The sequence below is a fragment of the Schistocerca cancellata genome, chromosome 7 (genome assembly GCF_023864275.1).
Source record: "Schistocerca cancellata isolate TAMUIC-IGC-003103 chromosome 7, iqSchCanc2.1, whole genome shotgun sequence".
NCBI lineage: Eukaryota > Metazoa > Arthropoda > Insecta > Orthoptera > Acrididae > Schistocerca > Schistocerca cancellata.
Genome location: NC_064632.1, coordinates 465,871,667 through 465,883,875, shown reverse-complemented (window position 1 = coordinate 465,883,875; position 12,209 = coordinate 465,871,667).

Below are 12,209 nucleotides of genomic sequence, written 5' to 3'. Positions count from 1 at the left end.
CCCATATAAGAGCAAGATGGGAAAGGTAATACAAAATGATTAGTCCTAAGAAATTACACAAAGAATTATTGTGTCAGATACTTCTGGTGATTAAAAGCACTGAAATTAATGAAAGTATACTGAACAAAATATGTCATGGTACAGATCTCATTGACTAAATAAGAAACAGACAGTAATGTAAAAGTGAAAAAATGGTGTATGTAGGTAAAAACAAGTAAGCATCAAGACTAATTTATCTGTGATGATAAAACTTCCAAAAGAAGAGACAAGTCATTGTTGATTAAGGATCATGAATAAACGAAACACTGTATAAACAGTGGTCCTTTCTTGGAAAAAATGTGTCACACACAAGTGTGCATATGTATAAAAGGCTTATCAGCATCACCAAGTTTCATGGTCATAGCTTGATTCTTTGATTTGTAAATGAAACTTCAAGACTATCACCATAATCAATGACACAATACTTTTTAAAACAAATTATGATTAAAACTACAAAGAAATCAAATAAGGGAAATAATTACCAAAAAATTTGATAACTGAATTGTAAAAAGACGACAAGTGGAAAAATTGATCAAGATAATTCAATACCAACATTACAACAATAAATAAAGTAGTTATTCTGAAAGTAAATGTAATAAACATTATTACTGAAAAATTAATGGAATAAATTTTATAATAATAAAATATTAATTAATAAAACTCCTAAAGAAATAACGACAATGAGAGTGATAACAACGATAAAGGAAAGTGAAATATTAATTAACTATTTGTAAAAAGGCTGAAATAAAAATCTCATATGAAAAATTAGTTCACATGCCGTTTTGCAAAGGAACTAATACATTGTCTTATATTCTTCACACTCAGTCCACAGAGTGTCTCTCCCAAGAGTCATCAGGCACATTTTCTCTGATGTTTCAGCAGATATTTGCAATTTCGGTTTTTGCATTGTGTAGCTGGAGTCAGCCCTAACAAATAATGCTCATCACATCACATCTGCACAACAAAGCAAATGTCAACAGAGGATAGGTTTACTGATGAAGAGTTGGCTGATATGCATCTTGTGAATTGATTCACCTAATTCAGAGGAAGGGCAGCACAATTACACTATGCAGAGCTGTTCCCATACTGACAAACTGCCTATTGGCTTCTGTCTCGGGTTCTTCGGCCGACATTCATCTAATGATTTTTCTGACGTTTCGCCAGCACGAGTGGCTGGCATTGTCAAAGCTTCACCCTCCATTGCCGGTGGTGAACTGGAGGCGGGCTCGCGGCCGCAGACTATATGTACCTGGCGCGCCAACGTCCGAGGACTTCTCTGCGGTCATTTCCGGTGCGGTTCTCCTCTTGCTACCTGCAACGGTCGTTCGCTGCAGTGCGGGAAGGCAGGATCCGTTTACCTTAAGGCTTTCCTCTTTCTTGTTGAAACTGTTCACGTGTTTTTGGATTTCTACAGCTTCTCTGAACAAGCGCGTGTGATAGTGCTTCTCTACAGCCAGAACTTCCGTGTCGGCGAATTTTATTACGTGGTCGGTCTCATTCAGTGCGTGCTCTGCCACGACCGATTTCTCCACCTGCCCCAACCTGCAATGTCGCTTATGCTCTTTGATCCTGGTGTTAATGGATCGTCCAGTCATTCCGACATAAACTTTTCTGCATGTGCAAGGTATACGGTATATTCCCGACATTGCAAGTGGGTCTCTTTTCTCCTTCGCCGATCTAAGACACTCTTTGATCTTCCTTGTCGGTTTGAAAATCGTCTTTACGCCGTGTTTGCGCAATATACGGCCGATTCTGTCCGTCACTCTGGGAATGTATGGCAGAAAGGCCGTACCCGTCATTTCTTTTTCTGGTTCCTTACTTCGCCGAGTGTTTGGCTCTGTTACACTTCTAATGTAATTTGTGGAGTACCCATTGCTCCTCAGAACAGTTTCCAGGTGTTGCATTTCTCGTTTGAGGTGTTGAGGCTCACATATTCGTCCTGCTCTCGTTACGAGCGTACTAATCATGCCTCTTTTCTGGCTCGAGTGGTGGTTTGACAGTTTGTGCAGGTATCGGTCCGTGTGTGTCGGTTTTCGATACACGCTGTGTCCCAGGTTTTCGCCGTCCCTTGTGACCAGCACATCTAGAAATGGCAGTTTCTTGTCCTTTTCTACTTCCGTGGTAAATGTTATGTTGGCATGTAGGCTGTTCAAGTGTCTCAGGCATTCACCGAGCTGTTCTTCACCATGGCTCCACACCACGAAAGTATCATCGACATACCTGTACCACACCTTAGGTTTGCAAGTCGCCGAGTCCAGTGGCTGTGCTTCGAATTGTTCCATGAAGAAGTTGGCCACCACTGGACTGAGAGGACTACCCATGGCGACGCCTTCCAGCTGTTCGTAGAAGTCGCCATTTCACGTGAAATAGCTCGTGGTGAGACATGCATGGAAGAGCTTTTTGATGTCTTGCGGGAACATGGAACCGATGTGCTCCAGAGCGTCACTGAGTGGCACTTTCGTAAATATCGAAACAACATCAAAACTGACCAGGATGTCGTTTGGCGCAAGTTTCAGTTTCTTCAGCTTCTCAATGAAATGTCCTGAGTCCTTAATGTATGTGTCGGTCTTTCCCACGTGTGGCTGGAGCAGAGAGGCCAAGTGTTTCGCCAGTTTATACGTTGGTGAGCCAGGAGCGCTAACGATCGGTCTCAGTGGAACGTTGTTCTTATGGATCTTGGATAATCCATACAGCTGAGGTGGTAGGGCTTCCGTGTCGCGCAGGTTTCTTTGTATGTCCGCCGGCAGAGAAGACGCCTTGATTAATTGATGATAATTAAGGATGTTCCAACGATCTATGACACTGTTAACACCCCCCCCCCCCCCCCCCCGCACACACACACGATTCCACCCTTCTGTAAGGACATTGTGGTATTGCAACCATATCAAACCTCTTTGAAGTGTAGTGAAACTCCAATTTTTGCTCTGGTGTACAGACCAGAATCACTAGGGGCTGTTCAGAACCATTCGATGAAATCTGTACGTGATGAGAAGTAGCAAGGGTGTTTATGCTTGCTCAGCCCTCCTCTTTTGCACCCTTCTGTGGCTTACTCATGGAGAAGTTTGATACTGATACATGTGCAAATAAAATGGCAAAGGGTTTCTTCGAGACCCGCCAGTTTGGCAGCACTGTCGATGCCACCCATACACCTTTGTTGAGAATGTTAAAAAGGTAATTGTACAGAGATTATTGTCTCTTTGATGTTTAAGTGCCTGTAGGCAGGCAGCCCCTCGACACATGACTCCTCTCGCACCGCTTGCAGACATGCAATCTCGGACGAGTATCGAAGGGGTTGCCTGCTGGGGGGCGCATATAGATCGATCGTAGTGGGTCCACCCTGTATACCAGAGCAAAAACGGTAGTCGCACTACGCGCTCCAAAGGGGTCAGATAATGTTCAATAGAGCTGCACCCAAACGATGGCCTTAAAGAAGGGTTGAACCACTTAGGAGTGTCAGCAGAGACAAAGATTGTTAAGAAAGTCGATCTGTTGCACATCACACTACAAAATGTCATTCCCGACCGGCAAATGGCTGTAAATGAACAGCCCAAGAGAAGGTGTGATTTTATTGACACTCTTTATGCCACTCCCTGAGGCCTTTTCGGAGGTGTATCCGAAATGTTTCCGTCGGCCACCCATAAGAAAACTAAGTGATTTCAAAGCTGGGCGACGCGGTTCTGATATTCAATGAAGAAATGTGAAAAGAAGGGGTGAATGTGGGTAAAAACGATGTGGCGACCTTTGCGCCGTGTGACAACTTAACACTGGCTTTGGACAGAACTGTGATGCAATTCGGTGCCAGTATGACACCATTAACCCACCTTACACCTCACATGATCTTCCGAGCTCTGGCCTTTTCTCGCATTTGTGGACACATTTTTGTTTGAAGCGTCGCAGAGACCGAGGACGACACGGCTGGACGCCATGTGTTTTCACCATTACAGCGGAAGGTTTTAGGCACCTTTCTGCCAAATTTCAAACTTCTGCGTTGCAATGGAATTGCGATGTTTCAAGAAAATGATCGTTTAACTGTGTTGCACAGTGTTCACATCTACATCTACACTCTGCAAACCACTGCGAATTGCGTGGCAGAGAGTATGTCTCATTGTACTAGTTGTTAGGGTTTTTCCCACTCAGTTCAGGTAATGGAGCACAGGAACCGTGGTTACTTACACACCTCCATGCGTGCTGTAATTAATATAATCTTATCCTCCGCATCCCTGCAGGAGAGATATGTAAGGAGGTATAGTATATTCATAGACTCATAATTTAAGCCGATTCTTGAAACTATTGTTAAGTAGGTTCTCTCGGTATACTTTACGCCTATCTTCAAGAGTCTGCCAGTTCAATTTCTTCAACATCTCTCTCACGCTCTCCCATGGATCAAACGAACCGGTGATTATTCGTGCTGCCCTTCTCTGTATACGCTCTGTATCCCCTATTAGTCCTGTTCAGTACAGGTCCCACACTTGAGCGCTGCTGAAGGATGAGTCACACGGCTGATTTATAAGCTGTCTCTTTTGTAGACAGATTGCATTTCCCCAGTATTCTACCAATAAACCGAAGTCTACCACCTGCTTTACTCACGACTGAGCCCATTTACTCATTGTTGTTGTTGTGGTCTTCAGTCCTGAGACTGGTTTGATGCAGCTCTCCATGCTACTCTATCCTGTGCAAGCTTCTTCATCTCCCAGTATCTACTGCAAACTACATCCTTCTGAATCTGCTTAGTGTGTTCATCTCTTGGTCTCCCTCTACGATTTTTACCCTCCACACTGCCCTCCAATGCTAAATTTGTGATCCCTTGATGCCTCAAAACATGTCCTACCAACCGATCCCTTCTTCTAGTCAGGTTGTGCCACAAACTTCTCTTCTCCCCAATCCTATTCATTAGTTACGTGATCTACCCACCTTATCTTCAACATTCTTCTGTAGCACCACATTTCGAAAGCTTCTATTCTCTTCTTGTCCAAACTAGTTATCGTCCATGTTTCACTTCCATACATGGCTACACTCCATACAAATACTTTCAGAAACGACTTCCTGACACTTAAATCTATACTCGATGTTAACAAATTCCTCTTCTTGAGAAACGCTTTCCTTGCCATTGCCAGTCTACATTTTATATCCTCTCTACTTCGACCATCATCGGTTATTTTACTCCCTAAATAGCAAAACTCCTTTACTACTTTAAGTGTCTCATTTCCTAATCTAATTCCCTCAGCATCACCCGACTTAATTTGACTACATTCCATTATCCTCGTTTTGCTTTTGTTGATGTTCATCTTATATCCTCCTTTCAAGACACTGTCCATTCCGTTCAACTGCTCTTCCAAGTCCTTTGCTGTCTCTGACAGAATTACAATGTCATCGGCGAATCTCAAAGTTTTTACTTCTTCTCCATGAATTTTAATACCTACTCCGAATTTTTCTTTTGTTTCCTTTACTGCTTGCTCAATATACAGATTGAATAACATCGGGGAGAGGCTACAACCCTGTCTTACTCCTTTCCCAATCACTGCTTCCCTTTCATGCCCCTCGACTCTTATAACTGCCATCTGGTTTCTGTACAAACTGTAAATAGCCTTTCGCTCCCTGTATTTTACCCCTGCCACCTTCAGAATTTGAAAGAGAGTATTCCAATCAACATTGTCAAAAGCTTTCTCTAAGTCTACAAATGCTAGAAACGTAGGTTTGCCTTTTCTTAATCTTTCTTCTAAGATAAGTCGTAAGGTCCGTATTGCCTCACGTGTTCCAACATTTCTACGGAATCCAAACTGATCTTCCCCGAGGTCGGCTTCTACCAGTTTTTCCATTCGTCTGTAAAGAATTCGCGTTAGTATTTTGCAGCTGTGACTTATTAAACTGATAGTTCGGTAATTTTCACATCTGTCAACACCTGCTTTCTTTGGGATTGGAATTACTATATTCTTCTTGAAGTCTGAGGGTATTTCGCCTGTCTCATACATCGTGCTCACCAGATGGTAGAGTTTTGTCATGACTGGCTCTCCCGAGGCCATCAGTAGTTTACATGGAATGTTGTCTACTCCCGGGGCCTTGTTTCTACTCAGGTCTTTCAGTGCTCTGTCAAACTCTTCACGCAGTATCTTATCTCCCATTTCGTCTTCATCTACATCCTCTTCCATTTCCATAATATTGTCCTCAAGTACATCGCCCTTGTATAAACCCTCTATATACTCCTTCAACCTTTCTGCCTTCCCTTCTTTGCTTAGGACTGGGTTGACATCTGAGCTCTTGATATTCATAGAAGTGGTTCTCTTATCTCCAAAGGTCTCTTTAATTTTCCTGTAGGCAGTATCTATCTTACCCCTAGTGAGACAAGCCTCTACATCCTTACATTTGTCCTCTAGCCATCCCTGCTTAGCCATTTTGCACTTCCTGTCGATATCATTTTTGAGACGTTTGTATTCCTTTTTTCCTGCTTCATTTACTGCATTTTTATATTTTCTCCTTTCATCAATTAAATTCAATATTTCTTCTGTTACCCAAGGATTTCTATTAGCCCTCGTCTTTTTACCCACTTGATCCTCTGCTGCCTTCACTACTTCATCCCTCAGAGCTACCCATTCTTCTTCTACTGTATTTCTTTCCCCCATTCCTGTCAATTGTTCCCTTATGCTCTCCCTGAAACTCTCTACAACCTCTGGTTCTTTCAGTTTATCCAGGTCCCATCTCCTTAAATTCCCACATTTTTGCAGTTTCTTCAGTTTCAATCTGCAGTTCATAACCAATAGATTGTGGTCAGAATCCACATCTGCCCCAGGAAATGTCTTACAATTTAAAACTTGGTTCCTAAATCTCTGTCTTACCATTATATAATCTATCTGATACCTTTTAGTATATCCAGGATTCTTCCAGGTGTACAACCTTCTTTTATGATTCTTGAACCAAGTGTTGGCTATGATTAAGTTATGCTCTGTGCAAAATTCTACAAGGCGGCTTCCTCTTTCATTCCTTCCCCCCAATCCATATTCACCTACTATGTTTCCTTCTCTCCCTTTTCCTACTGACGAATTCCAGTCACCCATGACTATTAAATTTTCGTCTCCCTTCACTACCTGAATAATTTCTTTTATCTCGTCATACATTTCATCTATTTCTTCATCATCTGCAGAGGTAGTTGGCATATAAACTTGTACTACTGTAGTAGGCATGGGCTTTGTGTCTATCTTGGCCACAATAATGCGTTCACTATGCTGTTTGTAGTAGCTAACCCGCTCTCCTATTTTTTTATTCATTATTAAACCTACTCCTGCATTACCCCTATTTGATTTTGTATTTATAACCCTGTAATCATCTGGCCAAAAGTCTTGTTCCTCCTGCCACCGAACTTCACTAATTCCCTCTATATCTAACTTTAACCTATCCATTTCCCTTTTTAAATTTTCTAACCTACCTGCCCGATTAAGGGATCTGACATTCCACGCTCCGATCCGTAGAACGCCAGTTTTCTTTCTCCTGATAACGACGTCCTCCTGAGTAGTCCCCGCCCGGAGATCCGAATGGGGGACTATTTTACCTCCGGCATATTTTACCCAAGAGGACGCCATCATCATTTAATCATACAGTAGAGCTGCATGTCCTCGGGAAAAATTACGGCTGTAGTTTCCCCTTGCTTTTAGCCTTCGCAGTACCAACACAGCAAGGCCGTTTTGGTTAATGTTACAAGGCCAGATCAGTCAATCATCCAGACTGTTGCCCCTGCAACTACTGAAAAGGCTGCTGCCCCTCTTCAGGAACCACATGTTTGTCTGGCCTCTCAACAGATACCCCTTCCGTTGTGGTTGCACCTACGGTACGGCCATCTGTATCGCTGAGGCACGCAAGCCTCCCCACCAACGGCAAGGTCCATGGTTCATGTGGGGCATTTAGTCATTCCATTTCATATCTCTACAAAGTGTTGCACTGAGGTATTTCCATAAGATAATTGATTCCAGCTGTGACTAATTTATATTATAGTCATAGGACACATGGTTTCTTCATTCTGTGAAGTGCACCATTTTTCACTTCTGAACATTTAAAGCAAGTTGCCAGTCTTTGGACCACTTTGAAATCTTATAAGGTCTGAACGAATATTTATGCAGCTTTCAGACAGGTAATTCATTACACATAACTGCATAACCCACAAAAAGTCTGAGGTAACTATTCATGTTGTCCACAAGGTCATTAATACGAACAATGAACAGCAAGGGTCCCAACATATTTCCGTGGGGGACACTATGTTGCATGCCAACCTTGTATAGGGCAGTAAAAGGGGTAAAATTTTCAAAGTCCCAGGGCAAAGCTATCTCGATACATTACGGCAATATCGACGAGGGGCAGCCGCAATGAGAACATTTCGCCACCGACACTGGATCAAGGGCAAAACGCAACGACGGCGTTCCTGGTGAGCCAGGCAAAAGACTTCAGCAAAATGTAATGGGTCAGATCAGCCAAACAGGGTCACATCATCTTTGTTCTGTGACGAAAGAAAGGCTAAGGCGAGTGTCACAAACGGTACCAAGAGCATTTACGAACGAGGTCTATACTATAACAAAATCTTTAAACAAGCATTGCACAAGGAAAACCACAAGCCTAGCAAACCCAATGAGGTCATGACGAATGACGTCTGGTAAACGTTAGCCACTAATTCACTCCAGACATGCCCCAGGAGATTAGCTCGTAAGACAGTCGGTCAGTCGGTTCGATGGCGTACATGACATTCTCACTCGATTCTCTGACTGCAGTGAAGTGACGTCTGGCACAAGTCTGTTGTAGATTTCCTGCACGCTGTGGGTAACAATAGCCACTATTGGGAGAGATGGCTACCTCGTCATAATCACCAGTCTGCCTCTGTCGCAGATGAGAGGATCTGGAGGTCTTTCCTTCCCACCAGGATCAGAACACCAGCGTCCCTTACATTCCGGCAGACTAAAACTTGACAAGAAGAAGGGACTGGTTGGTAGGACATTTTCTGAGGCATCAAAGGATCACAAATTTAGAATTGGAGGGCAGCGTGGAGGGTAAAAATCGTAGAGGGAGAGCAAGGGATGAATACACTAAGCAGATTCAGAAGGATGTAGGTAGCAGTAAGTACTGGGAGATGAAGAAGCTTGCACAGGATAGGGTAGCATGGAGAGCTGCATCAAACCAGTCTCAGGACTGAAGAGCACAACAACAACAACAAATAGGCCCTACCTGGACGGCAGGCCAATATCATCAATCTTCACGGCTACATGGCAACTGTGATCATGGTACGACGGATGACGATGAATGGTTGTGAACGCCAGGGGACAGAGCACCTCCCAAGTCGCCGTGTGTAAGTTCAGTACTTGCGCCGCTGCCACTCACTGCCGCGGCGTCTCGGTACAGCCGATGTCGGGGTCACTGCAATTGGCGAACCGCCAGTGCAGTAGTCAGCTGGAACCAAGTGTGCGGTGTCAGCTGCCCATTGACAGACGACTTCAACCACGAGGCAAGACGCTACCTGTATTTTTATGGCAATAAAGAACTAATTCTGAACCATCTTTCAATGCGCCTACCGGCGACCACAGGTAGCAAGGAACCAACTTGGAGAGTGCCTCTTGAGACAGACCTAACTGTACATATGTCCTCCGAGTGGTCGCCTCTTGCAACCCGAAGTAAATTCTACATGTTTTGTTGACTATCCATTCAAGATAACTTGCTGCGTCATCCCTAACGAAAAATCCTGAATCCAGTCACGAATTTCACTGGTATCCATAATATCAAACTTTTGGTAATAAGCATAAATGTGGTGCTGAGTCAAATGCTTTTCGGAAATCAAGAAATACTGCATCTACCAGACTGCCTTGATCCAAAGCTTTTAGTAAGTCATGTGAGAAAAGTGTGAGTTGGGTATTTCACACGATCGATGTTTTTGGACTCCATGCTGGTTGACATGGAGGAGGTCGTTCTGCTCAAAATATCTCATTGTCCAAGAGCTCAGTACATATTCTAAGGCTTTACAACAAATCGATGACAAGGGTATTGGCCGGCAGTTTTGTGGATCACTTCGACTATCCTTCTTGCAAATGGGTGCGACCTATGCTTTCTTCCAGCTATTGGGCGCGGTACCATTGTTCAAAGGATCTGCGATAGTCTATAGTTAAAAGAGATGCTAAGTCAGGCACATAATGGGCACGGAATCTGATAGGCACTCCAACGGGCCCTGGATCTTTGTTCAGTTTTAATTATTTCATCTATTGCTCAACGCCACTGACACTTTCACCTATTTCACTCGCCTTTTCAGAGGTAAGAAGATTAAACTGGAGCAGTTTTCCCCGGTTTGAAAACAGAGTTACGCATTTGTGCTTTTGCTTTGCTGCTCTCAGTTTCAGTTTCTGTCTCATTCATGAGTCATTGGTGCCACTAACAGCCTTAACTTATGACTAGAATTTCTTTGGGTTCTGTGAAAGATCATCTGACAATATTCTTCTATGGTAATCACTGAAGGCTACGCGTATTGCTCTCTTGACAGACAAAGGCGTTTCAGTTAACTTCTCTCTATCTATACCCCTATACTTTCTTTTGCACCTATTAGGCGGTAGTCTCTGTTTCTTTAGAAGTTTCTCTGCAGTGGAGGGCCTGTCCTATTATGAACTGTTCTATGGGACATATCTATCCAGTGTAGGTTCAACTACTCTTTTAAGCTTGATCCTTGGTTCGTACACATGCTCCGATCCAATGTTAAAAGTTTCAAGATACACGATGAGAAATGACGCTACTGGATTTTTTAACCACTTTACTGTACATATATTTATCTTTCTACTTGTTTCAGTTGCCCTAAACACTTTGTTAATCATTGTTACCAAAAACGCGTCATGGTGACTGATACCAATTTTGATGTGGAAGTTCTGAAAGAGGCCAGGTCTATTTCTTGCCATTACATATAATTCATTTCTATCCTGACTGGTGTTCCAAACATCCTGTTATAAACGGTTTTCAGAGATGGCCCTTAGTAATGTGTCACAGAATTTCTTGTCACGTTCACCATTAACAGAAGTGTATTTTTCTCAATTGATTGTTGGACGATTAAAGTCGCCATCGACGATTAGAGCACGACTGAGGAACTTATGTACAATCGAACTGAGATTTTCTCTAAAGTTTTCGTATACATCAGGAACTGAGTCTGGTGGTACATGCAAAGATAGGATCACAGTTTCAAGCCCACCGCCGACACTGAGTCTTGGCCAAACAATCTCACACGCAACTAAAATTTGTCTCGGTGGATTTGATTTTTTTTTCTATTGCGCCAAATACACCACCTCCACTTCCCATTATCCTGTTCTTTCGATATATACTTAATTTTTGCCCAAAATTCTCGCTTTTATTAACTTCATGTTTTAACCAGCCTTCTGTATCTATTATTATGCGAGCTTAACCGTTTTTCAGGTGCGCTTCAAACTTCGGCACTTTGTTGCGAATGCTTCGACAGTTCATTACTAGGATTTTCACACTCACTCACTAATAGCACTCTTCAGCAAAGAGCTGCTTCCAGCCAGAATTTCCAAAATTTATTTCAAAAAGTTCCTGGAAAACACTAGTCACCACCTGAAAATCACTCAACCGTAAGCCTGAATAGTAAGAGCTGACCACAGTCCGCTTAGGGTTATTACAGGAAGTGCAACTCATCATCTCCAGACTGGACAAAGTCCGCTTTTCATTGGTCACTAACTCTGGCATTCGTAATAGCTAAGGGCGAGCTAAAGGGCGCTGCCAAGAATGAAACAATGATACATTACAAGAATGTCAAAGTAAAAAGTAATGTAAAATCTTTGCTGTTTCCTAAATGATTAATAAATGGCTGAAGTTTACAATGGCTTAGTTCTTGGCGGACCCAAAGAAATTTTGTATGGGTAACACAATTTGTAAATCTGATGTCTCAGAAATTAAAAAAAGGATTAGAAAATTCGCAAGTAGCCTTTTCAAAGTAAGAGAAGGAAAGAAGTCTGTAATAGCAATATAAATACAGCAGTATTCAGGACCTATGAAGTATTGAAGTGTGGAGAAACCCGAACCAAGAGTCGATGCAAATAATTGAATGGACTGTGAGACCTGAAACCACTTCGAGTTTTCTTGGTAAAATACAGATATTACAAAATTCTGTGCATGATATCTTACACGATTGCACCATGTCTAGCGACACTAAG